The sequence below is a fragment of the Suricata suricatta genome, chromosome 14, assembly GCF_006229205.1.
Source record: "Suricata suricatta isolate VVHF042 chromosome 14, meerkat_22Aug2017_6uvM2_HiC, whole genome shotgun sequence".
NCBI lineage: Eukaryota > Metazoa > Chordata > Mammalia > Carnivora > Herpestidae > Suricata > Suricata suricatta.
The window spans coordinates 12,733,264-12,760,291 of NC_043713.1; the positions used below are offsets into that span (position 1 = coordinate 12,733,264).

The 27,028-nt window shown below is 43.3% G+C and overlaps 1 protein-coding gene and 1 pseudogene across 1 annotated transcript in view; both read left to right on the forward strand.

The window, feature by feature from the left end:
• Positions 1-27,028, forward strand: part of BCL2 (BCL2 apoptosis regulator) — a 176,932-nt gene that overhangs the window by 58,341 nt on the left and 91,563 nt on the right. The gene's annotated exons all lie outside the window — the stretch shown is intronic.
• On the forward strand, positions 23,920-25,021 carry LOC115278288 (annotated as a pseudogene).

The window sequence follows — 27,028 nt, forward strand, 5'->3', positions numbered from 1 at the left end:
TCATCAGACTTCAGGGTAGAGCATCGGCTCTGGAGAAGGCTGACCAGGTTGCTGACATCATATGGACATTTTATTTATACTTTTTAAAGATCAGTGTAACACATGTGTATGGCGAAAAGCCAAAGAAGTCCGGAAGGCGTTTAATAAAAACATAACAGCCCTCATGTTACTCCTTTTCTCCCTCAGGCCCTCTTTGCAGAGGCAACATCTAATCCTCCCACTCTTTAAAAAAAATTTTTTTAATGTTTATTTTTGAGAGAGAGAGAGAGAGAGAGCGAGCGAGCAAGTGCACAAGTTGGGGAGGGGCAGGGAGAGAGGGAGACACAGAATCCGAAGCAGGTTCCAGGCTCCGAGCTGTTAGCACAGAGCCCAACGTGGGGCTCGAACCCACGAACTGTGAGATCATGACCCGAGCTGAAGTCAAATGCTTAACCGACTAGGCCACCCAGGTGCCCCCCTCCCACCCTTTTTAAAAGTTCATTTGGTGTTCGCCTTCACAGCCTTCAATGATACGTATCTCTCGGGGTGCTAACGGTGCTCTGAAGCGGTGGCGTGTCTTTTCTTGCAGAGGAGGCCCCTTCTGAAGGCTCTGGGGGGAGCGTACCTCTGCTGTCCCTGGCCTGCGGCCGTGGCTGCTGACCCCACATTCCCCGGCCTGTCGGTCATCAGGTCAGTCCCCGTCCTGTCACCTTGTCACACGCTATTCTCCCAGCATGTTTTCGTCTTCCTGGAGCATTCTCCTTTTGAGGACCCTCGTCCTAGTGGATGACAGCTCATCCCAGAGACCTCATCTCAACTCGATGACTCTGCGGAGACCCTGTTTCCCACAAAGGTCACATTCCCAGGTACCAGGGTGAGGGCTGGAGTGTATCTTTCGGGGGACATCTGCACCCGTCAACCGCTGTTTCTCAGTTCATAAATGTTTGGGGACTTCGTTCGAGGGCAGATGAGGTTTCTGTCCCTTATTCAGCCCTGTCGCGGCCCGAGCTTCCCCCTGGAGGTGATGTTGGTGTTCCCAGTCTCTCCGCTTAAAGGACACCGCATGAATTTCAGACCAGTTCTTGGAACATCGTTTCTTCCTCTGTTAACCTTAGAGAGGTTAATTATCGCTTAGTGAGTGACCCATTAAACACAAGAACATTAGCTCTTCCGGCTTCTCTCCCCTCTCCCACCTCCCAGCCTCGGTCACCTGCTGCGAGGCTCCTAACACTGGGCTCTGCCTGGTTCACTGAGTGGCTAAGTCCTCTGTTGTCCGTCCTCAGATGCGGAATCGATATTTGTGTATAACTTTTGTAGATAGGATCTAGGAGTGGAAAACCGGTAAACGGCGTTTTCATTCTTTATTATCATGCCAGTATCTGCCGGGCTATATTGCCTTGTATGCCCTCTGGGTTTTAATTAAAATACTTTCTACCATTTGAAGAATGACAACGTAATGTATGTTTGTAGAGTACTTTAGAATCTACACTGCATTTAATTTTAGATGGCAGCGAACTTTTGTAGCATACTTTGGAAACTTGGTTAGTGCAGCTTCAAATCCGTTTGTATTACATATTGAAATGAAACTTTGTGTCTTATTAGGAAAGGTTCCATCTCATGAAATAATACCCATGTGGGTCTCTACTCTTTATGAGTATGTTTTTAAAGTTTATTTATTTAGAGAGAGAGAGAGAGAGAGAAAGAGAGAGAGAGCATGCACACATAAGCCCAGAAAGGGCAGAGAGAGAGAGAAAGGGAGAGAGAGAGAGAATCCCAAGCAGGCTTCATGCTGACAGCTCAGAGCCTGACTCAGGGCTCGATCTCACGAACTGTGAAATCATGACCTTAACCAAAATCAAGAGTTGGGACACTTAACCGACTGAACCTCTCAGGTGCCCTTCTTTATGAGTTTTTAAGAGCAGGTAATTTCTTCTAAGGCACTGCTCATCAAACTTTTGGATTTCAAAATTTTTGTTTGCTTTCTCCTTCTCTTTCTTTTAAAGAATTTTAATGTTTATTTATTTTTGAGAGAGAGACAGAGCATGAGTGAGAGCAGAGAGAGAGAGGGAGACACAGAATCGGAAGCAGACTCCAGATTCTGAGCCATCAGCACAGAGTCTGACTCGGGGCTCAAACTCACAAGCTGTGAGATCATGACCTGAGCTGAAGTCAGATGCTTAACTGACTGAGCCATCCAGGAACCCCTCTCTCTTTCTTCTAAAATTTAAGGACCAAGGTGCCTGGGTGACTTAGTTGGTTGGGGTCTGACTCTTAATTTTGGCTCAGGTCATGATTTCAGAGTTATGGGATCTAGTCGTATATTGAACTCTGCATTGAGCATGAAGACTGCATAAGATTCTCTTTCTCTCTTCCTCTGCCCCTCTCTCTAGTGCTCTCTCTCTCTCAAAAAAATTAAAAAAAAAATTTAAGGGCCAATATAGAGATGCTCATTCTTACTTTGCCAACTTGGGATATCAAGAAATTAGCTACTATTTACTCTCACTGGTGTCTATGAAAGCATTTAACACCAAAAAAGTAGGAAAAACATAATCTCAGATTAAATTGTACTATTTTTAAATGGAACGAATTTAACTCAAAACAAACCACCTCCTCCACTTTTCCCTATTTTGTGTAGACTGGCGAACGCGGTCTGGATAGTTTTCTCAGGCAGTCGTGTTTAGTGGACACGTGTTTGGTTTGAATGGATGTCGAGCACAACTGTTAATTACCCCACTTATTGTGTGGCTGGTTAAGTCTGACACAGACGATGCCCAAGACCAGGGACAAGTGCCTTATGGGATGGGAAGGTTGGTCACGCTATTTTGTGACCATTAGCTATACATGGACCCCTGTCTCCCAACCCCTCATCCAGGCCAACTGAACCAGCTCACAAATGTGGGGTATCGGGCACGGAGGAAAAAGAGAAGAGGAACTTAAGATCCATCACCTTCGTATATGTGGCCCTTGAGTAACACACCATTTGACTCCACCTTGATTTCTTAAAGTGGTCACAAAACAGGGTCATGTTTTGACTGAAGTGTTGTAACTGGCAAACGTAAGCCTTCAACAGATGCATGAAGCCAGCGTTTTTATAGTATTCTCAAACTAAACTAAATTTCAGACAGAATGAGATTACTGATTATTTTTGTCCCATCCAATATATTTGATTAATTAACCATCTGCTCAAGCTCTTCTCTGCTTAAAGGACTTGCAGATTGGAATCTCACCATTACTCAGTTTTAGTACATTCTCTTGCCATTAATTCAGTTTTCAGAATGTTAATGTTTTTAATATGATGTTTTATGAAATCTTCCAAATAAGAACAGAATTCCTTCCTTCCTTCCTTCCTTCCTTCCTTCCTTCCTTCCTTCCTTCCTTCCTTCCTTCCTTCTTTCATTTCTTCCTACCTTCCTTCCTTCCTTCCTACCTTCCTTCTTTCCTTCCTCCTGTTCCTCCTCCTCCTCCTCCTACATTTTGAAATGTATGTGTTCCCCAGGCACCTGAGTGTCTCAGTTGCTTAAGTGTCTGACTTTGGCTCAGGTCATCACCTTGCAGTTTATGAGTTCAAGCCCTGTCAGGCTCTGTGCTGATAGCTCGGAGCCTGGAGCTTACTTCACATTCAGTGTCTCCCTCTCTCTCTGCCCCTTCCCCACTCACACTCTGTCTCTCTCTCTCCCTAAAAGTAAAGAAACATTAATTTTTTTTATTTAAAAAAAGAAGAAATGTATGTGTACCTTTAACCAGCTATGGATAATGTTAATGGTGACAATTCATAGCCTACGGCGCTGTCCTGCTGCCGTGTGGTTTAAAACATTAACTAGGTCATTTTTCTAGCATTCCTGGCAAGTAGTTGGACATGGTGGCTTTTGTTCAAGGGAAATCCAAAGTTAAGTGGGCAGCCCAAGTTGACTCACCAACTCAGTTGCTGCACGAGAAATGGAAGTCCAGTCTCTTTGAATCACATCACCTGTCCTGGCTAGTAAATGGCATCTCTGTGGGTCCATATGCTCCACTGTCAGGATTCACACCAAGCCGCTCTGGCTGATGAAGAACCGAACAGTCCAAGGGACCTCAGGTGGCTTTCCAGTTAGAAGTGCAGAGAGTCTTGTCCCTCGAGGCTCTGGTGCTGGTGTCATCCTGGGGCCCTGTCCCCTTCTGGTAGAGCCGGAAGGGGGCTCTGGACCCTCCACAGGGCTGAGTGTGGTCTGTTTATCAGAAGTTGTGGTCTGGATACAGCTGTCCACACCGCTGTTCCATTTCATTTGCGACCAGTAATGCACCCTGCAGAAAAGAGCCACCTGTAACTTATGGAACTGGAAACAGTGACAGTGCTGGCCTGCACTGCTCTCTGTCACTCCGCTCTCTTGGACCTTCGCTGGGTCCTCAGTAAAGTGGGGGACAGGGTATTAACTGCCTGAAGGCAGCAGTCAGAGAAGACTCCCCCATTGTATGTAATTCGATTCTTCTAAATGCCCGTCCGGGGAGTTGGACTTGTGACCACATGCGTCAGGTCGACACACCCAACAGTGGGGTCCCCAACAGGATCCAGGTACGGGCGCGGCCCGTGTTTATAGCTTTGTGTTCTGCCCTCCACCTGTCACCTCTGCCTGCATTCCACATGGCCTTCGGAAGCCCTCAGGCCTTGCTGTGTGTCTGTTCCCATCTGATGGCTTTTGCTGAGATCCAGGGAATGTGCCATGTGGAGTCTGTCGGGGTGGTGCCCTGCGGTCCCCGGCTTGAAGACGTGCTCCCCATTTACACCCACACCGAACACTCAATGTGAAGGAGGACAATCCAACTCACAGGTTTGGATTACTACAGATGGCGTCTTTTCTGTGACCCGTATTTGGAATATATCTCAACTCAGGATACAAACATTTGGAAGTTTTAAACCACACTGGACTACATATATAAAAACAAACAAACAAAAAAACTGGCATCTATTATCCTGATCCCAACAGTGAAGAGTCCTAGCCAAAGGAACATGGACATTTTAGTTTTTGTCTGGTCATGTTGTACATGGTAATTGTTATAAAGCAGAAAATCCACCAGGCATTCCTTTATCTCCCAAGCAAACATTCTAAATAGTCGAGAGCTTGCTGTACATAAAAGGAAGCTTTCTCTTACTCCGAAGCTTGCCAAACAAATTGCGATCCTAAAAGTAAAGCCCAGAGAAAGAATAACTTAAACAAGTTTTCAGTGGGTGGAAAATAAACACTAACTTTATATGTATTTCAAGAATGTAGAAGACACAGGTGGGAAATGAAGCCTCCTCGATAAGAAAGAAATGCTTAGTTCGGTGGAAAAAAAAATAAAACATTCAGCAGTTTTTGGAACTGTGCAAGTCCGGACAGTTTCTTTCTTTCCTTTTTTTTTTTTTTCTGGTTAGCTGCTCATAGCCACAAATATGTGTATTATTTCCTTCTTGCCCACAATTATACTAAGAATCATCTTTCTAATATACTGGGGAATCCCAAATAAAAATCTCATTTTCCTAAAAACAGACAAGCCTTTAACTCCAGCAATTAAATTATTCAGTTATTTGTATCTAGAATGTGAAGGAAGTAATCCAGTTGTAATCGAAGTCTGTAATGGCCTCCTCAAGTACTTTTCTCCCCAAGTTTATGCTGTCAACAGTGGATGGTCTTCACGGGTGCCTTGCTCTTGTCACTGCTGTTGTGAACTAGCACTCAGAAATGACCTTCCCGGGGTCTGTCCAGTGATTAGGCTGCCCCAGCTCTGTGATGGCGTGGTAGGTAGGACCACAGATGATCTTAGCCCTTTTTTGAATATTGAAATATATTCTTTTTTTTTTAAACATTTACTTATATTTGAGTGAGAGAGGGAGACAGATTGGGAGTGGGGGAAGGGTAGAGAGAGACAGAGACACAGAATGCAAAGCAGGCTCCAGGCTCTGCACAGAGCCCGATGCGGGGCTTGAACCCACGAACTGTGAGATTATGAGCTGAACCAAAGCTGGAAGCTCAACCGACTGAGCCACCCAGGCGCCCTGAAATATATTCTTAGATGGGAAGTGATCATTGACTACTTTTAATTTGCATCTTCTCCTTGTGTGTCAAGATAATAAACCCCACTAACTTCATAATTTGTCATAAGGTGTCAGGTCTTAGTAGCGTGGGCCTGAGCGGCCCACCCAGATTCTAACCTCACCTCTGCCCTTTGCTACCTGGTTTTTGATGCTCCCTTTTCCTTATCTGCAAAGTGCCAATTACAATAGCACCTTTCCTTCTAAGCGCTGTGGTGCGTTAATATGAGTCAAGTGCTTGCCACAGTGCCCAGCATCCACCAAACGCTGTGTAAGTGGCGGGGTTTTTTTTTCCTTCTCTTTTTCACAGTGAGGGAAATGAGAAACAAATCCAAACTGTGCTCAGCCCAGGAATAATTCTATTTACCATTAAAATATGGTTTTGTTTATAGAATTGGTATCTGCTGTCTGTGCATTCATTAAAAAAAATCAGATCTGAAATAGCAGATGCTAGGAAGCTATTTATTTGGCCTGTTCTGTTTCCTTCTTAATTTCTGCCTGCTGCCTCTTCTGCTCTTGGTCTGATAGATTGCTCTGTGCAGAATTTCTCCATGCAGGACCTCTGCAGAACTGACTCTGACCCATTGACTTGGATGTGGGAGGAGCAACAATAGTGACTCTGGTAAGAGCTGTCCCACAGGACATGAGGACATGTGTGGAACCCAAATCCATAAAGGGGGTTTGGAATGTTAATAAAGCAAGCGATAGTCAAGTAGGTATTGTCAGTTCACTTGAATGTAATTTTTCCGTCCATAAGCTGTGACAGGAACGGTCAAGAATTTATAATTCTGTTTCCTTGTAAATGTTTGCTCCTTCATTATATCTGATAACCTCAGCGAATGGCGGTCTCACCGACGTCTTTTTGGAGGTGTTAGGAAAATTAGCATTACTAATATTTATGGACTAAAAGATTGGTAGAGGCATAAATTGTTTATTTATAACTTGGTTTTATTTTTAATTTCTAGATGATAAACCGAATGCTAAAGTTCACTACCTAATATTAACTGAAGAATTTGTGGTAGCATTCAAATATAAAATATTTTTCTTAGTACTTTTTTTCTTAAGGCTACAAGTCATATTGACTTAAATATTAAAATTACAATTTTCTCCTTCTACCAACTTTGAAACTTCATGTTATCTGTAAGCAGAGTTGCACATTAATTATTATAAAGAATGATATAAATCCTCCCAGACCAGTATTATTTTAAACTTGATTACTCGTGGGTTTGTGACCATTATTATTTGTTGTTAGTTTATTGGCATCATTTTTAATATTTTACTTGGACTTAGGAATGACATGTTGCTTCAGAAATTCTCCAAAAGACAGTAATTCCACTAATAAGTTAGGAAAAAAATGACTTACCGGTATTCAAAATACCTCAAAAATGCAAATAAAGAAGTTTGAGTTGTTAAGTTTGGATTACTGACAGATGAATATGAAAAAGAACAGTCTCATGGTTTATAAGTTGATTTTATCTGGAGAAAGTTTCCTTTCCCCACGAGCACTAAGGCAGTTTTGTGCTTGTTTCTTTCAGAAGGGGAGAGAGAGAAAGAGAGAGCACACATGCAAACATGAGAAGGGAAGGGCACAGAGAGAGAGAGAGAGAGAGAGAGAGAGAGAGAGAGACTGAGAATCCCAAGCAGACAGCACAGAGCCCAATGCAGGGCTCAAGCTCACAAGCTGCAAGATCATGACCTGAGCCGAAATCAAGTCGGACCCTTAACCAACTGAGCCGGGGCCCTCAGCAGTTTTGAGTAGTGTATGTTTGGGCATGTAAAACAATGTCACTACCACTATCACCAAACCACCAGCCTCATATTAACTGGACTTGCGCCGCCATAGATTTCATGAGACGTAACCAAAGAGAGTCAGAACTTGACAGGAGAAGCCAATCAAGTCCGACACTCAACAGTTATGTGAAACTTTGCAAATATATTATTTGTAGCGTTCAACGATACTAGAATTTAGCCCCTCATTTATTTGATTAACTTGATTCCACTTTCACCAGTTAGAGTTTTTTATTTCATTAATAGTGAATTTAAAATTTTACTCTCTTCTTCACATTCACAACCGATGGGATATTTTGATGGGAAGCAAAGGCTAGCTTTGTCTTCTTCCTTGGGGTAGTGACAGTAGTCTCCTCCCTCAATTTCAGATATGCAAATTCCTGGATTAATATGTAATTCAACCTGCTCCTATCGTGGCCTCTTTGTTAAGGGAATAGAATGCACTAGCAGGAGTATGTGTCTTGGAATCAGACTGTTCTTGGCTCAAATCCTGACACAGGACCTGCATACTGTGTGGCCTTGAGCTTCCTCGTTGTACAAAGACCTCACCCACAGAGCTGTTTAAGAGTTAAGACGGGGTGGAGGTGCATGTGTATGGCTTGTGGCGGGTGCTCTAGCGGTTTCCCTTGGTGTCTCTTCCCTTCTCCTTCCCACTGGGGCCCATGGTTGTAATTCCTGTCCGCAGCGTGGATGGCGAAACAGAGTGTAAGTGCTTGGTACCACCCGTGGCTTTTAGGGAGCTAACCGTGTTTATGCTGACATCTTAAGCCAGGATCTTCATCATGGGGGTGTTGGTTAACAACTCTGTTAAATTCAGAGGTTGACCTTTACTTTATGATGATTTCTAAGAGCACTTCCAGACCTCACCTTCTGTGAGTCTCTGCTATTGTGAAGCAATTGGTTAAAGAATAGGAAACTTAACAATAGGGTATTAAATGGGCAGTAGTGACCACAATACTATATCTTGACGGAAGAATCAATCAGACTTAATGACAGATTAGAGATTAGCCAGTGAATCAGAAATTAAGGTAGCCTTCCCCAGGGTGTCCCCTACAAAACACTAGCTTCTCAGGATGGTTGGAGGTATTAATTGAAAAAAGTTTCTGAACATCATTTGGAAAATGCTGACTTAAACAGGTTTCTTTTCCGCGAGACTTCTCAGAATCTTTAATATGCACATGTGCGCTATGATTCTGAAATGGGGGGTAACGTAGTGATTGTAGAAGCATTTCTGAAGCGTATTTCATCATGGAATCAGAATTATTTTGCACCCAAGTGAAGTCTTGTCAGACTGGTGTTTTATGGGATGTATTTTGTACAACGCTGGTTTATGGGTTTAAACCAGGAATGGTGGATGTAGCCTTTGGACACCATTGGCTTAACCCACTGAACATGCTGAGCACTGACCGCTTACAAGGCCCCATGGAAGCCAGAGATGAGTGAGATCCACTCTTTGCAACAAGTGTGGCGACAAGGCTTCCAGTGGGGTGTTGTCTACAAGGCTAAGAGCAGGGATACCCCCCTGAGAGAGATTACTGACCAGAATCAACTGAGGCAGCACCCTGAGGGCAAGGGGCCTTGACTTCTGCCCTGGGTGTCTTTCTCTCTCTCTCAAGCGCTCATACGGGTATTTGTATTCTGTTCACCTCAGAGAAGTTCCAAAGATAAAATGAACGTATGTGCCCAAACTCAGGAGGTTGGTGTGAAACCAGGTTCCTTCAGGAGGGGATTTAACCAGATTTAGGGTGAGCTTTTCTTCAGAGTCAGAGTAGTGGTTTGACCACCACCTCGACACTTGGCTTCAGAGTCAACATATACGCTCAGAAGAGGAACCTGAAAAAACAAACTACACACGTAGGCAACCTACTTCTTTATGAATTTAAACGTCGGTTGGACCCTAATGGGACAGCGTGATCTATATTTTTACTTTTCACTGACGAGACATGAACTAGAGGCCTTGTGGCGGATTTTATGGAGGCGAACCTTTTCCTCTCCCCAGTCAGGTCTGGGGACTCGTTCACCACTGGATTTTTCTGCCTGTTAGGCCTTAGGAAACATTTTGGCAGGTTGCACCGTTATTTTGCTCATGTTGTGAGTAGCATTTCCCTGACCTTTTGTTATTTACTGAAACAGTCCGGCCTGTTTTCTTTTAAGAGAAGCATGAAATGAAGGGGAGTCCGTCAGCACCGGCTGACTGGGTATCAGAAGACTTAACTTCAGGCTGTTCGGCTCCAAGGATACTTTTAAAGTTAAGGGGTCTTTGGCTCCTTTGCCTCTTATTCCCACGATTTTAAAGGGTCTTTTGGAGGAGTTTTTTTTTTTCTTTGCCAAAGCAGATCATTTATTTAAGCCATTTCACCACATCTAAGAACACAGCTCTCTAAGAAGTTTTCTTCTGACATCTTGAGCATGGTGGGTTGTCCAGAGCCTTTCCTGTGTTGAGCAGTGATGTGACTTATTCGATGATTTGGTGACAGGGTAGGTTTACTCCTAAGCTCTCATGATCCTTATGAGTCCATGCAGGACGCGTGAAGTGTCTCAGGGGGGCTTTTTCTGCATTTTTTTCTACCAACCCGTGTCTACCGTATGTGTCTCCCGGGTGCTTTTCTGTCCTCTGTTGGGGGACTCCCCATTCATTGCAGGCTGGCTTACAAGGGTCAGGGATGCATCAAGATCCATTACATTTTTGGAGATGAGAAAATTGTGTGTGTGTGTGTGTGTGTGTGTGTGTGCACGTGCGCGCATGCGCACATGTATTCAGATGCACGCTTATTCCTGTCCCCTCATCTGTCTACTCCCCTGCTCCTGATGTCTTCCTACCTGAGACAGAAAATTCAACAGGAATCCTATCTTTTCACTGGGATTCCCAGAGCTCCTGAACTCAGCTGCTAGCTTTAAAAACCAGCAGTCAGATTTTGTCATGTTTTTTTCTCTTAGCCAAACATAAAATGACCTTGGCATATGTAAACCAGCCCGAATGATTGCTAACGAAGGCTCGGTGTCATTTAATGACAGTATGTGTGTTTGCGAATTGCGTGGTCGAATGGTCCTTGTTTTAGAGATGGGTTATTCATTTCTTCAGGTGTGCAGTCAGTAAATAGTTACTGCCCTGTCCTCAGGATTGGGGACCCGCTGGGGAGCAGAAGGGACAAGGTGTTCTGGAGGTCATATGCGAATGCAGAGATACAGATGATAAGAAGGTAAAGTGTAAAGTGAAAGGTCAGGTGCAGAGAGACAACAAAAAGGATTATCCCAGGGAGCTGGGGAGGGGCGGGCTGGTTTAGATTGAGTGTCACAGAGGATCTTGCTTTTGCCCCAGACCTGTAAGGTGACGCGGAGCCATGAGAAGTCCTGACCTGAGTTAGACTCCTCTCTCTTCCCTGTTCCTTAGCTAATGGCCTCATCCCTGTGTTTGCCAGTTGGAGGCTAGGACCTGATTACTGTTTAAACCTCTGTGTCCCTGGGAAAACCTGTGAAACAACTGAAAAATGCTGCCTTATCAGAACCTGGTTGTGATCCTGAATGCTGGCGAGCCTGGAGAGGGCCACTCAGAATCCGGCATCCTTCCCCAGCCCCTCTCCACAGCCCTCCTTTTCAGAGAGGCCACATTGTACAGGCAAAAAGATAAGTTGACTTCATTACTTACAGAAAGGTCATAGGAAATACTTCAGAATACTGTGAGTAGAAAAAGAAGCAGCCTAGATCTTTGCATACATGGAGGCTCAGATGGGCAGGCTACTGCCAGACAAGCGCTAACTTTCTCATGCCACTTTTTAAACTTTGTATTTTGCAATAAATATAGATTCACAGGAAGTTGCAGAAATAGCACAGAGAGGTCCCACATACTCTTCATCCGGCTTCCCCCAAGGTAACATCCTGCAGAGCTAGCTTGGTGCATATAGTGCACACATTACCAACGCGAGGAGACAACGCTAGTTAACCTCCAGACCGTACTCAGATTTCACTGGTGTTTCCATGCCACCATTTGTGTGCGTGCCTGTCTGTGTACTTCACCCCACGTCCAGATTCCTGTCACCACCGCTTCCATCAGGATCCAGAACTGTTCCATCACCACCAAGAAACTCCATGTTTCGAGGCACTTTTGTATATGAGAAAGAGCAGTGGGTGCTGTCCTGCGTCTCCAGTGGGTCATGCTCTGGATGAATCTGCCGCGAGGTTGGATAAGTCTCTGAAATCTATTGCTAGGTTTGGCTGCGGTGGAATCCGTGTCATTGACTTACAAATGGAGATTGTTAGTCTGACTTGTGTGAAGAGCATCTCCAAGGCCAGAACAACAACAACAAAACCCCACCGGTTTGAGTAAACGGGTGTCTGTCGCTTGATGCCCAGTCGATTTAAGAGGCCAGTACCAGTCATGTGACCTCAGGAGTCTGCTTCTAAGAAAAACAAAACCCTTTCGAGGCCACACAGGCTTTGGGGACGTCATCTCTTTGTGGGGGCTTTTATTACAGCGTTTCTCAGAGATGGCTGAAGAACACCCTAGTGATGGGTTAACCGGGTACCTGATGGAGTGGGTGCATTCCTTATAGAAGAGAAAACAAGTTACCGTGAAATGCCCCTTTGTGTGTGGCGGGAAGCAGCCTTTGGGACGTGCAGGGAGTGAGGACTGGAGGTGCGGGCTGACAGGGAGGCGGCTATAAACAGATTGAGGGAGAGACAACGGACTTAAGGGAAAACATCTGCCTGCTGCCTCTGACTTCCAAAAGCCCCATCTGTGGCCCAGGACCAGTCTCGTAATGCTTAAAAAAGGAATGTGAAGGAAGGGGCCCGACTCGGGCTCTGGAAGTTTCTTTTTTTCCTCGAGATTTTCTGGTTGCTTTGCCCAGAATGCTGCCAGGGGGTGATGGAAGAATCACATATGGTCCCGTCTCCTGAGGCTGAAGTAGCCTTCCATAGGAGCGACCTTTTGAATGACTGATTTAAAAGACATGTTTACCTGTATTGTTCTAGGCACACTAATTAGTGGAGCCCAGTTATTTGGCTTCAGTGAACCCTCTGGAAATCTCCAGTTGGATTCTTCAAAGATCTCGCATTTCGAGGAGAAGTTTTTGGTATTAAAGAAGCTGGAAACCAGAAGAAAGAAGCACAGAATGTTCTCCGGGAGCCCCAGCAGAGACGAAGAGCATGTCTCTCAATGATAGATTGGACTTAGCATTTGTCAAACAAGTCCCTTGACATATGCATTGTTTTCTTCTCTTCAGTCATTAGTTTGCGTCCTGTGGGCACAGCCCAAGAGGCTGAGTCAAAGGAAATAAAGATCAGGTGCTGTGCATCCATATGCTAGGGTTCAGTTTCTTGAGATGAAAGCCAAAGAGGATCCTGGGTAATGAGATCTACTCTTCAGTCCTGGACCTCATCCCGGCTGCACACACTGCCTTCATGGCGGGTTGCTGCACGTTCAGTGATTTTTCCCATGGGGCATGTCACCTGGACTATTGTAACGGAGCTGGAGGAAGTTGTCCTGAATATTGTAAACAGCCTTAATGGACATTTCCCAGTTCTCCCTAGCTTTATACTTGCCTTCCATTGTCTACTTCACACGGTCCCTTTGTTTTTATACATCTAACCCCCAACCAGGGTGGCGAGGAGACTCCTATGTGCCATCGCCACATGGGGTATAAGCAGTTCAGAATCCCTTGAAATATGAATTAAGTCCGTGTAAATAATCACTTCAGGTACACGATGCTCTTGGCTAGAGCTCTGTTCCCAATACGTGAGAATGGCCTCCGTGTTTTGTGTTAGGAAGACGACGGGATGTTGCAGGCGCCGTGGCAAGACTAGACGGCCAGGAGGCGGAAGAAACGGAGGAGAGGAACTGGGGATGGTTGCACACTCGTGTTGCCAAAAAAGCAGTAAGTGATGGTCGCTTGCACTTCGTGCTCAGAATCTATGACGTACTCGTTTTCTACTCTCCAACACAGGCATGTGATAGATTCTCAACATCTGTTGAAATAAATTGGACCACACGCTGTATTGTTCCTCAATCATGTGTATATCTTAGCCCTATGTTGTAAAAGGACAAGTTACGGTAACGTCAGATTATTTCCCTCAAGTCGCAGAGATTGAATATGGTAGATTTGGACTCAGGTCTTTGGAGCCCCCAGTGGTACCTTCTGTTTGGAAGTAAGTGGTTTCTGATTTCCTTAAGACACAGAATCCTTCTGAGTATTTGAACCTGGTCCAGGTGCTGAGAAGCCTGGAAAGGCTCGAACTTCATTTTTTTATTTATTACAAGAAATCTCTGGAACTGTTTCATGGTACCCTAGGAATGACGGACACAGTTTCAAGAGCCACACCTTTGAGTAGCGCATCTCAAAAAATGTCTGTGAGTGCTTGTTTGTATGTTGTTTGCGGTGCATTTGCTCATACCTCGGGAACAACTGGTTGAATTTTTCCAAACCAAGCAATCGACCTTATGACTTTATATCCTTTGAATTCCCACCACAGTTCAGATCCAGCTCCTTTTTTAAAAATTGCATTTTACACCAAGATAGCTGGGTAGTGAGAGAAGGAGGAAGGGCGGGTGGGGCATTCTTGAACCAGGTCAGGGCGACAGGCTGGGACGTCTTGTTTTCATCAAGTTCTCATAGCTCCCCTTTACTCCTCTGTGTGTTTGCTGGGCTTTCGAGATTCTGTTGTGCTCTTTGTAGCTGGATGTTTTCCAGAGGGTCATCAAGAAAAAGGAGGATGTATCTTCTGCATTAATAACCTTTGGCAGAAGAATCAGACCAAACGATCTGGTAGAGAGCAGGAATGAGGGGGGTGCGTTTATTCCCCCTTTCCAGGAAAGTGTCAAGTTCACCATGCCCCAGCACCAGACTCTTCACTCAGTAACTCTGAGATCTTATATTAAGTTTACTCAATAATGATGATGTCAGTGGCAGAGGGATAAGAATTGTTCCTTTTAAAGGCATATGATAAACAACATAAATGGCCATGAAATACATTTGGAGTAACAGCTAATTTCTGTATGTACTTTCCTGGTTGGTTTTTTTTAATGTTGATTTATTTATTTTGAGAGAGGGAGAGAGAACAAGTGGGGGAGGGGCAGAGAGAGAGGGAGAGAGAATCCCAAGCAGGCTCCACGCCGTCGGTGCGTAGCCCAATTCGGGGCTCAAACTCATGAACCGTGAGATCATGACCTGAGTCAAAATCAGAAGGCGGTTACTTAACAGACGGGGCCACCTAGGTGTGCCTGTTTTTTTTTTTTTTTTTTTTTTAAGTGGATTCATTAATGCAGAGTTTTAAAACAGCTCTTAAATAGTTATATTTTCTGTACTTTATGTAGTTATTGAAACTCACAGGGAATATATGAAAATTTAAGGAATATACTAAGATTTTTGGCAAAGAAAAACACCATAGATCAGGGGTCAAACAACTATGGCCTGTGGACCAAATCTGGCTTACCACTTATTTTTACAAATAAAGTTTTATTGAAACGCCATGCCCATTTGTTTACAGATTGGCTGTGTCTGTTTTCCTACAGTAACAGCAGAGTTGAATAGTTCTTATGGAGACCATATATCTTAAAATATTTACAAGGGCCCTTTACTGAAAAAGTTTTCCAACGCTTGCCATAGACCTCTCCACCATTTATTTATTCATTCATTTTTGTGAACACCAACTATGTTATGGACACTCTGGGGGAATATAAAAATGAATAAAATGGTCCCTAATATCCAAGAACTTAGAATGTAACAGAGACACGTTCTCTAAGAGCCACCCGACCAGGTGGAGGGCAGCATGTACTACAGACAAGAAACAAGTAAAATGCTCTGTGGTTCAAAGGTGGTAAAGGCCCCCTGACAGAAGGAAGGAATCGGGACCAGCGAGAGGATATAGCTTTCATAACTGTGGCTCACAGCGATTTCCCATTGGGAACTTCATGAGAAGTAAGAGTCATTTCCTTCATGGAATTTTATAAATTGTAGTATCCAAAAGGTGGAAGTGATTTAGGATATTACTTAGTGTCCAAATTTCTTTATCTGGAAGCCTGTTTCCCCTGTAACTATGGGAAATCATATTTCTAGAAAATGTTTAAAGATTTGAAGAAAGCCTTCCTTCTTCAAAGACGGATGAAATTCTTTTTCTTTCTTTTTCTATTTTTTTAACTAACTGTTCACTGAACAAAGTTATGTTAAATGATATGGGTCTTGAAGAAGTGATCTTGATGGGAAACCTCTCAAATGTCGGATGAATTAAAAACAAGGTAAAATTATAGAACTAGCCATGAATAAGCGTGACTCAGTCACAGTTACATCTCTTCCTCTCCAGAATGCCACAGTGTACGAGTGGGCATGGAGTTTTTGGTAAAGGTTCAGGTCAAATGCCACCACACCCTGGGAACACTACATGCAGGCAGCTTCCGGAACCCTCCCAGTTGGGATTAAGATCTGCCTCCTCATTTCTGACTTGCTTGAGGGCCAGGTTTGTGTCTTTTTTTTTAAAAAAAGTTTTTTAAATGCTTATTTATTTGGCGTGTGCAGAGAGAGAGCGAGAGTGAGCAAGAGAGAACCGCAAGCAGGCACCACACTCAGCACAGAGCCCAGCACGGGGCTCGATTTCACAACCGTGAGATCATGACCTGAGCCGAAATCAAGAGTCGGACACTTAACTGACTGGGCCATCCAGGCACCCCAGGGTTCGTGCCTTTTTTATTTTTGGATCACCAGTTGTGCCTACTTCATTATTTGTGTTTTCCAAATATCTATTGGATTAACACAAATTGAACCCAGACCTACACTGTGCACTCGAAATCTAAGTGGCTGATTTTGGTAAAGGACCCAAGAATTGCAGGTTAGTCTAAATATGAAACAGGTGAGACTCTTTCCATTCATTCTGCATCCATCAGAGGACCAAAATCATTGGCTAAATTCTGGTCACCATTCTCCATCTTCATAGCGGTAAAGATATCTGAGAGAATGCATCCCAGTTGTGTTTTAGGGACTCTGTCAAGTTTTACCCACTGAAAGCACAGGATTTTGACTGATAATCTCTGTTTAGTGAGAAAGCTACTGAAAGAAAATAATATTGGACCCCTAACAGGTAGGTTTAATCTTAGGAAGCACCAAGACGGACTATTTTCTATTTCCTCTAAGTGGGAGACCCCCTCAAGCTAGCCCCTGATCCCAGCATCCCCTGGGACTCTGGCCTCCCATTACCAAGAAGCCCAAACCACCCTGTCTCCCCACGGCCCTCTTTCACAATAGCCTGGGTGCCAGTAGCCCCAGATGGAGATTACAAGAGGGAGACACGGTTTGGAAGGTCACCTGGCCTGTCCCCTTCCCCTCCTTCAGGCTGAAGAAGGGTCTGTAGCTTTTGCATCTGAAGAACACACTTGGGGGCCATTTACTGACAAAAGAGACAGAGTGACTGCCTGTGTCCTGAAGGCCGTGTTCTCTCAAAACCGGCTAGAGACAGACTCTGCCGGCTCCTTGGAGCCTCACCGTGTATTTATGAATGGGATTGCCTCATCATTTTCTTTTCACGTTGGTAGCCGGGAAGTCAGAAAGCATTACCTCTAAAATGGGGAAAAACATTGCGAATGCGTGCATTTTCCAGCCAGCTGCGGCCGTAACCAGCAAACAGAGTTACTTCACCCTGTCGTCATGGGCCCCATCCCTGGGGGATTGTTCCCGAGTTTCTGATTTATAATGCTCACTTTTGAAGGCCTAGAAACGCGTAGGTGAGATTAAATGACCGATTATCCTGAAGTCCTGTTTTCACTGGAGCCTCTCTGCATGGCTGCTGATTCCGTCCGGATTCAAGCATTTGGTGGCACGAATCCACAGGGTTTCTGCCCACATCACTGCATTCCTGGGATGCCTTTACAGGCCTTCGCAAGATCATCTGACAGCCGCCCGTGGGGTCAATGAACTTTATACATAATTAAACATTCGCAGCGAGGAGAATTAACTTTTTCTTCTTCCCTGAGACGCAGAGAAAGTACACGCTCTGTGGCCCTCCATTTAGCCCCTCCGAGTTCTGGGGAGCGATGGGGCGAGTTTCTCCTGATTTAATGCTGAACCGGGGAAGAAAGTGATTGCATCCTCTACCGGGCCTCACAGAACCGTCACCACCCACACTGTTTATTCAGACTCGGATCTGGGCCATTTGGGGTTTAAGCCAGAAGAAAAAAAAATCCAACCCTGGAATGAACGGTTTTGAAACTCTGTATTCATCGTGAAATACAGTCAACGATTCTTTTAAAAATCTATTTAAAATCAATGACTAGGATCATATTTTCATTTATAACGGGTCGTTAGCAACAGCTAATTTTCTCCTGTTTCCGTCCAGCTTTGCAGGCGAGGCTGGGATCAGAATCGTCACTCTGTTTTGCCTGGGCATCTGATGCGACCGCCAAACTATGTGCGGGTAATTGGGCAACTCTGACCTCTGACCAGCTTTCCCTAAAATAACAGGGAAAGGTGTGAGGAGGCAAGGAATCGAATGAAAACAAGCCCGAGGGCTGACTCTGTGTGTGCTTCGTGAGGGGAAGGAGAGCCTGCAGGAGGCGTATGGACTAATGGGAAGTTCAGGGGGAGGCAAGAGGCAGGACCTCGGGCCTGAGAGGAGGGCCGATGGGGCACCCGGTCCTTCTGTTCTCCAGGCAGGATTGCAAAAAGTCATCTCCGATATGTGAGGGTGTATCGAGTTTCTAAAGATCTCTAGAGGAGATTCTGGAACCTCCCTTGGTTACCCACCCTACTATTTGGCAGTTCCTACAGCCAGGAAATTCTTTCTTATTTCCAACCTAAAATGTGCATGTAGTGCCTCTTCAGGGGCGAAGCTGTTGGTCCGGACCCTCCTCCCCCCTTCCCTCGGCAAGTTACTTAACTGCAGGGGTGGGATGGGGCGGGATGGAGCATATTACTGCTGCTCAGTTAAAGCTACAGTCATGGGACCTCCATGCCTAACAGCCCACAGACACCCCGGGGAGGGACGGAGCTAGGGAGCGGGCCAGAGGAGGAGCCTTCATCGGCTTCCAGACACCGAGTCCTATGACTGGGCATTTCGTGGATGTCACCGAGGGGAAGGACCATAGCTGGGACACGTCCAGGACTCAGCCTCAAAACCGGGTGCAGATATTAAACGCAGAAGCTCTCTTTGGAATTTTAGAAGAGAAGGGACAACAAATCCTGAAACACAGAGGAGGTAGATTCTAGAATTTCACTGGCCTCGAGATGGCAGTCCACCTTTTCAGTTGGAAATGAGGAGAGCTGGAAGCCAGAGCCGTCAGGGACCGATCCGGGACGGGATCTCAAGGCTCGCGTCCCCAGTGTCGCATCCTGTTTGCGCAGGGCGCTGGGCTCTGAAGGCGAAGTGACCAGAACTGAGGTCACTTTTCTCACTTCCTCCTTCCCCTGCAGGTGCACAGTGAACGGTCAGCCTCTCCACGAATGAATTACGGATTCATTGAAAAAGCTGTCACATGACCCGGGCAGCCTGTCTTCTTCCTCTTTTTGATCAACGGATGTCATTGCTCTTCCTCAGGCTGCGGTTTGTTCCAGAAGGGAAGAGGCTGTCTTCTCCTACCCTACCCTGAGTTGTGCCAATTTCCAGTTCCCTGCGTTGTGTAAATTACTGAGTGAGCGGGATGAGTGATCCTCGGATGCGATGCTGAGGGCTCCGAGCCTGTGATGGCTAAGCCATGTGCCCTCCTGCCCGCCCCTCTGTCACCCGCGTCGGTCAAGGGATAATAGTGACACTTGTCCTGCCCGCCTCTAGGGCTCCTATGAACAAGTGATGACCTCTACCGAGATCTTTAAAATATGCAAAATACAGTACTTTTTTGTTATTATTATGAACAACTTCAGGCCAACGGGAAATATGGAAAGTAAGATAGCAAATGCATGTGTGTTATTAGTTTTGTCATATCTTGATGCCATATGTGTTTTAGATCTTCCCACCCACCTGGAGAGAGAGAGAGAGAGAGAGAGAGAGAGAGAGAGATAAAGCACTTTTCGGTCCCACCCCTCTCTTCCCTTTTTAGAGCTTCCCAGCTTGGATTTAAATTTGATGCTTATTATTATCATGTGTGAGTGTATCTTTTACACGTATGTGTCCATAGACAGTGGGTGTGTTTTTAAACGTTTTTAAACTTTATCGAAAGGGGTATCATTGGGTTTGTGTTCTGCATTATAAGATTCATCTGGTGAGAAAGATGTGCCTCTGCCTTCTCCCTGTTCCATGACGTATAGTATTCAGTCAAAGGAGGGATGTTCAAGTTGTTTCTAACTTTTAAAATGCCCCCTTGAAGGATATTACAGTTGTTTCTAACTTCGTGACATTACAGATAATGCTACCACAGGCACGTCTTCTTTGCACACACATGGAAGAGTTTCTCGTGAGTCAGTGTGTGTGTGTGTGTGTGTGTGTGTGTGTGTGTGTACCACAGTTTAAAAAGATTTTTTTCGGGTGTGCCTGGCTGGCTCAGTTGCAGAGCACACAACTCTCGATCTCTGGGTTGTGAGTTCGAGCCTCACGTTGGGTGTAGAGATTACTTAAAAATAAAATCTCAAAAAAATTTTTGAATGTTTATTCATTTTTGAGAGAGAGAGAGAGAGAACAGGGGAAAGGCAGAGAGACAGAGGGAGACACAGAATCTGAAACAGGCTCCAGGCTCTGAGCTGTCAGCACAGCGTCTGATATGGGGCTCAAACCCACCAACTACGAGATCATGACCTGAGTCAAAGTCGGACGGTTAACCGACTGAGCCACCCAGGTGCCCCTATTCTGCCTGTTTTTAAAATGGATTGTTTGGTTGTTGTTTTGGGGTTTTTTTTTTTTGGTGGGCGTTGAGTTGTATAAGTTCTTTTTCTATTTTGGATGCTAAACCTTTATTTGATATATCATTTGTGAATATCTTATCCCATTCTGTAGGTTCCCTTTTACTTTTGTTGATTGTTTTCCTTTGCTGTGCAGAAACCTTTTATTTTGATGTAGTCCCAACTGGATTTTTAATAAAAATCTCCTGTCTCTCAGTAGATTTCTTGCCTTTAAGCTTTGTCTTTTAGTGTCTTTTGTGACAAGAGTTTTAAAATCAAGTTTATCACTTCTCTCTCTCTCTCTCTCTCTCTTTTGCTATTGAGTCATTCCCCAGCCTGAGATTATAAAAATAGTGACTGTATTTTGTTCTAAATATTTTAAAGTTAAAGTTAACTATAATTCTCTTGGAAGCCATTTTGTAGATGAAGTGTGAGTTTGAGATAAAGTTTTTCCCCTGTGAATAACCATTTGTCCTGGAAAAATAGTTCAGTCCTTAACCACAGTTCTATAATGCTGCCTCTGTCCCATCCTGAGTTCTGATACGTGGAGGGCCCGTCTCTATTGAATCGGTTTAGTTACTGTCTCTGTCCCAATGCTAGCGTGCCTGAATTATAGGCTTTAGTTAATGTCTTAATATCTAGTGGGACAAGTGCCCGCCTTATACTTTCTCAATGTTGTCATGGCTATTCATTGACTTAATTCTTCAGTGTGAATTTTTATTTTTATTTTTTAATCTTTTTTTAAATGTTTATTTGTTGTGAGGGAGAGAGGCAGAATGCAAGTAAGGGAGGGGCAGAGAGAGAGGGGGAGACACAGAATCTGAAGCAGGCTCCAGGCTCTGAGCTGTCAGCTCAAACCCACGAACCACGAGATCATGACCTGAACCGAAGTTGGTCACTTAACCAACCCACCCAGGCACCCCTTCTGTGTGAATTTTTAAACCAGGTGAAAATGTCTATGAAAAAGATTTCTGGGATTTTAATATGAATCACATTAGATTTATGTATTTACTTAAAAGGAAGATATTGATGTTGAGTTTCCAAATCTCTGAGCATGACATACATCACTGTTTATTTAGGTCTTATGACTTCCAGTGAAGTTTAGTAATTTGCTTTAGATGTTTTCCTAGATTTCTCATAGTTTATTGCTATTGCTAATGGAATCTTTTAAAAACTACGTTTTCTAATTGATTGTTGCTGATAGGAATGTCATGAGTGTTTGTATATTCATCTTGTCTCTGCATTCCTGCCAGACTCTCTTATTACTTGTAATTGTTTGTAGTTTCTCTTGGATTCTCTATGTAGGCAGTCTTATCATCTGCAAATAATGCTTCTTTTGTTTCTCCGTTTCTAATCCTTATTTCTCTTACTCCTTTTTCTTGTTTTATTGCATCAGCTCCGTATCGCACACAATGATGAATGGAGGGGTGATGGAAAAAAGCATATTTGTCTAGTTCCTGACTTCAAAGAAAATGTGTTCCTAAAGTTTATTGTAGGTTCTTCACAGTAACTACTTCTTAGTTAAACCTTCCTTCTGTTCTTGGTTGGGTTGGTATTTTATTACATTTTAAAAATGTGAATGGGTATTAAATTTCATCAAATGCTTTTTCTGCGTCTATGGCCATGACTATATAGTTTTTCCTTTGTAACCTGTCAGTGCGCTGAGTTACATTAGCTAATGTTAAATCTTCTTTGAGTTTCTGGGATAAACTCTACCTGATCACCACAAATACACACATATACTCACACACACCGCATATTAATCATGTGATAAATATATGTGATACATGATATATATCAGATTGAAAACATGTCATTTTAGGGAAATATTATATATTTATACACATACTACACTCCTGGTTATGTTTGCTGATATTTTATTTTGGATTTTTGCTTTGATATTTTGAACTGAGATGGACTTACTGTTTTCTCCTTTTGCGTGTCAGTCTATTTCTAAAGTCCAGCTCAAGGCTGAACTTTTATAAAAATACATTCAGGAGCTTTTGTTGTTTTTCTATGTTTTGTGTGTCAGTTTTGGTAACATTTTTCTAGGAGATTTTTTTATTTCATCCGTTTTTTAGAGTTCTTGCTTTTAAAGCAGGGAACAGAATTCTCACACTTAAAAAAGTACTGCATTTATAGTTGTGGAGTTTTATGCCTATTAGTGCTCATTTGTGCCTTCTTTTATTTCTCTTACTCATTCTTGTTGAGTGTCTACCTATTTTATTAGACTTTTGAAAGAATCAACCTTTGTTTTCTTCCTGTTCTATATTGATCTGTTGTTGTTATTATTGCCTTTCTACTACTTTATCCATTTGTGAAAAAAGAATTTTCTTCTCTTGTCTTTATTTTATTGCTCCTGTCTTCTAAGTTTTGAATTTTTCTTGTTTTTTGATACTGCACTTAATGCTAAACATTCCTTCTACTAAAATCTGAGGTTTCAACTCTTGTTCAATTCTAAATGTTTTGCTACTTTCATTTCTATTTCATATTAATAACTTAGTAGTGTGTTTTTGAAATTTCAAATGTACTAGGGCTTGGTGGCTGTGGTTTTGTTATTGATTTCAAGTTTTATTGTATTTTGGTTGTGATTGTGGTCTGAATGTTAGCAGTTCTTTGAAATTTGTTGGGACTTGCTCTGTGGCTTAGAACTTAGAATTTTTGTAAACATTTCATGCGTATTGTTTATTGGGTGGAGTATTCTCTTTCCATATCCATTAGATGAAGTTTATAGTTTGTATTTTATAAATTTGTATTGTTTCTATTTTTTAGTTTGATCTATTGGTTTCGTGAGATGTGAGCTAAAATCTCTCACCATAATTTTGAATTGTTACATTCATATAATCAACTCGGTTTTTGCTATATATACTTGACAATGTACTGTTAGGTACACAGAAGGATTCTTGGTGAATATATGCTTTTATCATTAAGCAATGACTCTCTTTATCACCCCAAATGCTTTTAGCTCTGAAGTCTATTTTGTCAGATTCGTTTGTTCATTCAATTAAAAGAAATATTTATTGGATATTTATTATTTTAGGGACCACTTATATTTGAACACATTATTTTATGTGTATCCCTGCTGTGACATTATATTTTAGGCTTCTGTCTTGTAAACAATTGGAGTTTTACAAAATTCAGTCTGAAGATTTCTGCCTTTTAATGGATTAGCTTTAAGCCATTTACATTCATTTGATAAGTCCTGTATTTGGAGTTCACTAGGAATCCAGATGCTTTTATATGCCATGCTTCTTCTTTACTTGTTTTTTCTCTCCTATTCTGTCTTCTGTTAGATGACTTGAGTTTTCCTGTTGATCTTGCTCCCCTTTCCAATGCCCAATCCTTGCTCCTCGTGTGACGCTAGGCGCCCTGGCCCTGGCCATGCCCAGGGTCCAGCCTGAATCCCAAGCGCGGGTGGCTGTGTTCCATGAAGACAGAGGACCTACTCAGGAGCTATTTCCCCAGGAAGGCTTCTGAGCTGGAAGCATGTTTGAAGGATTCGGCTCTCAATGAAGCTAACCTGAGCAATCTGAAGGCCCCATTGGATGTCCTGGTACCTGGTCTTGTCAAGGGGAAAGAGAAGGAAGAGCAGAAGAGGCTGCAGGAGAAGGAAGATAAGGACTAAAAGATGAAAGGGCAAGCTGAAAGCCAAGATTCTCCTGGTAGCCCCGTGAATGGCCCAGAAGACCATGACCCTCTTGCAGCACCTGCCACCTGAGACCCAGGATGTCATTGAGCAGTCAGCCTGGTCCCCATCTGGTTGCAGCTAGAGATACCTCAGAGTGAGGACAGTGTCAGTTTTGGAGTGGCTGTCCAACAGGAAGTGTGTGAGCTGAAGAGACCACCCTTCACACCTAGCTGGAAGCCCACCCCACCCCCACTCCAGTCTCCAAGGATTCCTTGCAATGGGACAGTGTGGCCAAGCAGCCCCATGGGCGTGATTATCCAGAGCTAGTGTAAGAGCTGGATGAGGTACTAGGACTGTGGCTGGCAGTCATGGAGATCCACAGCGCTTGTGCTGCACTATATGACATCATCTGGAAGAACTTCAGGAAGCTCAAGAAACTCGGAGGAGGGAAACAAAGTGATTGATGTGTTAGGAGCCTACCTCGCATTTGTGACGAGCTCAGCAGATACATTCCTGCCTCTAACTGGGGCTCCACACTCCCCACCTTCCTCCTTTTGGGATTTCTTTCTCACTTTGTGTCCCAGACACAAGAAAGATAGTTCTACCGTTTTTTAAAAATGCTGTTTTCCTCTTGACTTGTAATGTAGGTGTTTCTGTTATTTTAGCTGTTACCCTTAAACCTTAAACACTGTATTTGAGTCAACAAAGTCTAAAACTAAAGTTTACCTGGGGGCGCCTGAGTGGCTCAGTCGGTTGAGCTTACAACTTTGGCTCAGGTCATGATGTCACAGTTCACGAGTTCAAGACCTGTGTTGGGCTCTGGGTTGACAGCTCGGAGCCTGGAGCCCGCTTCGGATTCAGTGTCTCCCTCCCTGCTTGCGCTCTGTTGCTCTCTCTCTCAAAAATAAATTGAAATTCGTTATAAAAAAGTTTATCAGTATCTCTGTTTTCTTCTCCAGTAATGTCACAGACTCCTTACAACACTTTAGGAAGCTTTTCCCTCTCATATTCTGATATGACACCATTGAATATTTTATCCTCTATCATTTTGTTTCTTTTTGTCCCCACCCAATTTTTTTTTACAAATCTACTTTTTAAAATATATCAACACATACGCCATTTTACTTATAATGTGGGTAAGAATATGAAAACCAGAAGCAAACTACTTTAATTTGAATTTCAATTTTATTGTAAATCACTTAGAATTGGTGCCTGGTATGGAGTAAAGTACAGAGTTAACCCTCAGGAAACATTCCTGATGTTGTTTCTTGGATTTACTGAAGTACATCCTTGGGTAGTTATTTCATGAGAGGTTTGGGAATGTTAAACTATCGCTCTCTGTCTCCGTCTGCCAATATCTTTAATTTATGCCCTCAGTCTTGAATAATAACTTTCTAGGGATAGAATTCTATGTAGATATTTTCCCTCAGCATTTGAAATTATTATTTCACTGCCTTCCAATACCTACCATTGCCAGGGCGTAGTTACGCTAATCTATCATTCATTTAGAGGTGTCTGTTTTTCCCTCTCTAATGGCTTTACAGGGTGTTTTTGTTATTGTTGTTATTTTTCCTTTTGTTCTTGTCTGATTATCTGCAGTTTCAACACAATTCTGTCTGGGATTCAATATGCTTCTTGAATCTGTGGATTTCTAATACTCATGAATTCGGAGACGTTCTCCATCATAATCTGTGAATACTGCCTCTCTCCAGTAGTCTTTGCTATATCTTTCTTAGCCCTCTGTTACATTTTTGTTAGACCTTGGTATTCGCTTCTTCGTGTCTCTTATCTGTTTTTTTTTCTATGTCCCACATTGCTATTTTCCTGTGGTTGATATTTTTTTTCTTAATCTCCCCTTACCCTTTCCATTCCTGTCCTAAGGTAAGCACCGTTCACATCTGGCATACATCCTTTCACATGTTTATTGAAGTTAATATTGCACATACATAGCCATATAAATTAAATAGCACTGTTTTGTTTGCAAAAAAAATCCAATCACACTGTATTACTTTACAACCTTTCTTTAGTAAATTAAGAATATCCCTCCAGAGAAGTAGATACAAAATTTAACCATTTTTAAAATTTTTTATTGTTTTATTTATTTTGAAGGAGAGAGAGACAGAGCATGAGCGGGGAGGGGCAGAGAGAGAGGGAGACACAGAATCTGAAGCAGGTTCCAGGTTCTGAGCTGTCCGCACAGAACGCGACAAGGGGCTCGAACCCACGAACCATTATCCTGAGCTGAAGTCAGATGTATAACTGATGAAGCCACCCAAGCGCCCCTAAATTTAATCATTTAAAAAAAATAGCTAAGTAAGGGTGCCTGGGTGGTTCCGTTGGTTAAGTGTCTGACTTCTGATTTCGGCTCAGGTCATGATCTTAGGGTTTGTGAGTTTGAACCCCGGGTCAGGCTCCACGCTGACAGCATGGGGCCTGCTTGGGATCCTCTCTCCCTATCTTTCTGCCCCTCCCCTGCTTGCATGCTCGCTCTCTCTCTCTCTCTCTCTCTCTCTCTCTCAAAATAAATAAATACACTTTAAATAAACAAATAAATAAAAGTGAAATCTATGGTACGGCTGGTCTAGAGTTTATTTAGCTGTTCCTCTAACTGGTGAACATTGAGGTTATTTTCAGTTTTGTGTCTCCACAAACATCGTAGACAAAAACACCCTTGTACATATTTACCTATGTGCTGTTTTCTTCATTTCTATGGGAACAAATTCGACTCTCCCCTGCTTCCCCCCATCCCACTCCTGAGGAACATCGCTTTCTATATTTTGATTTTTTTCTTCTGGCGTA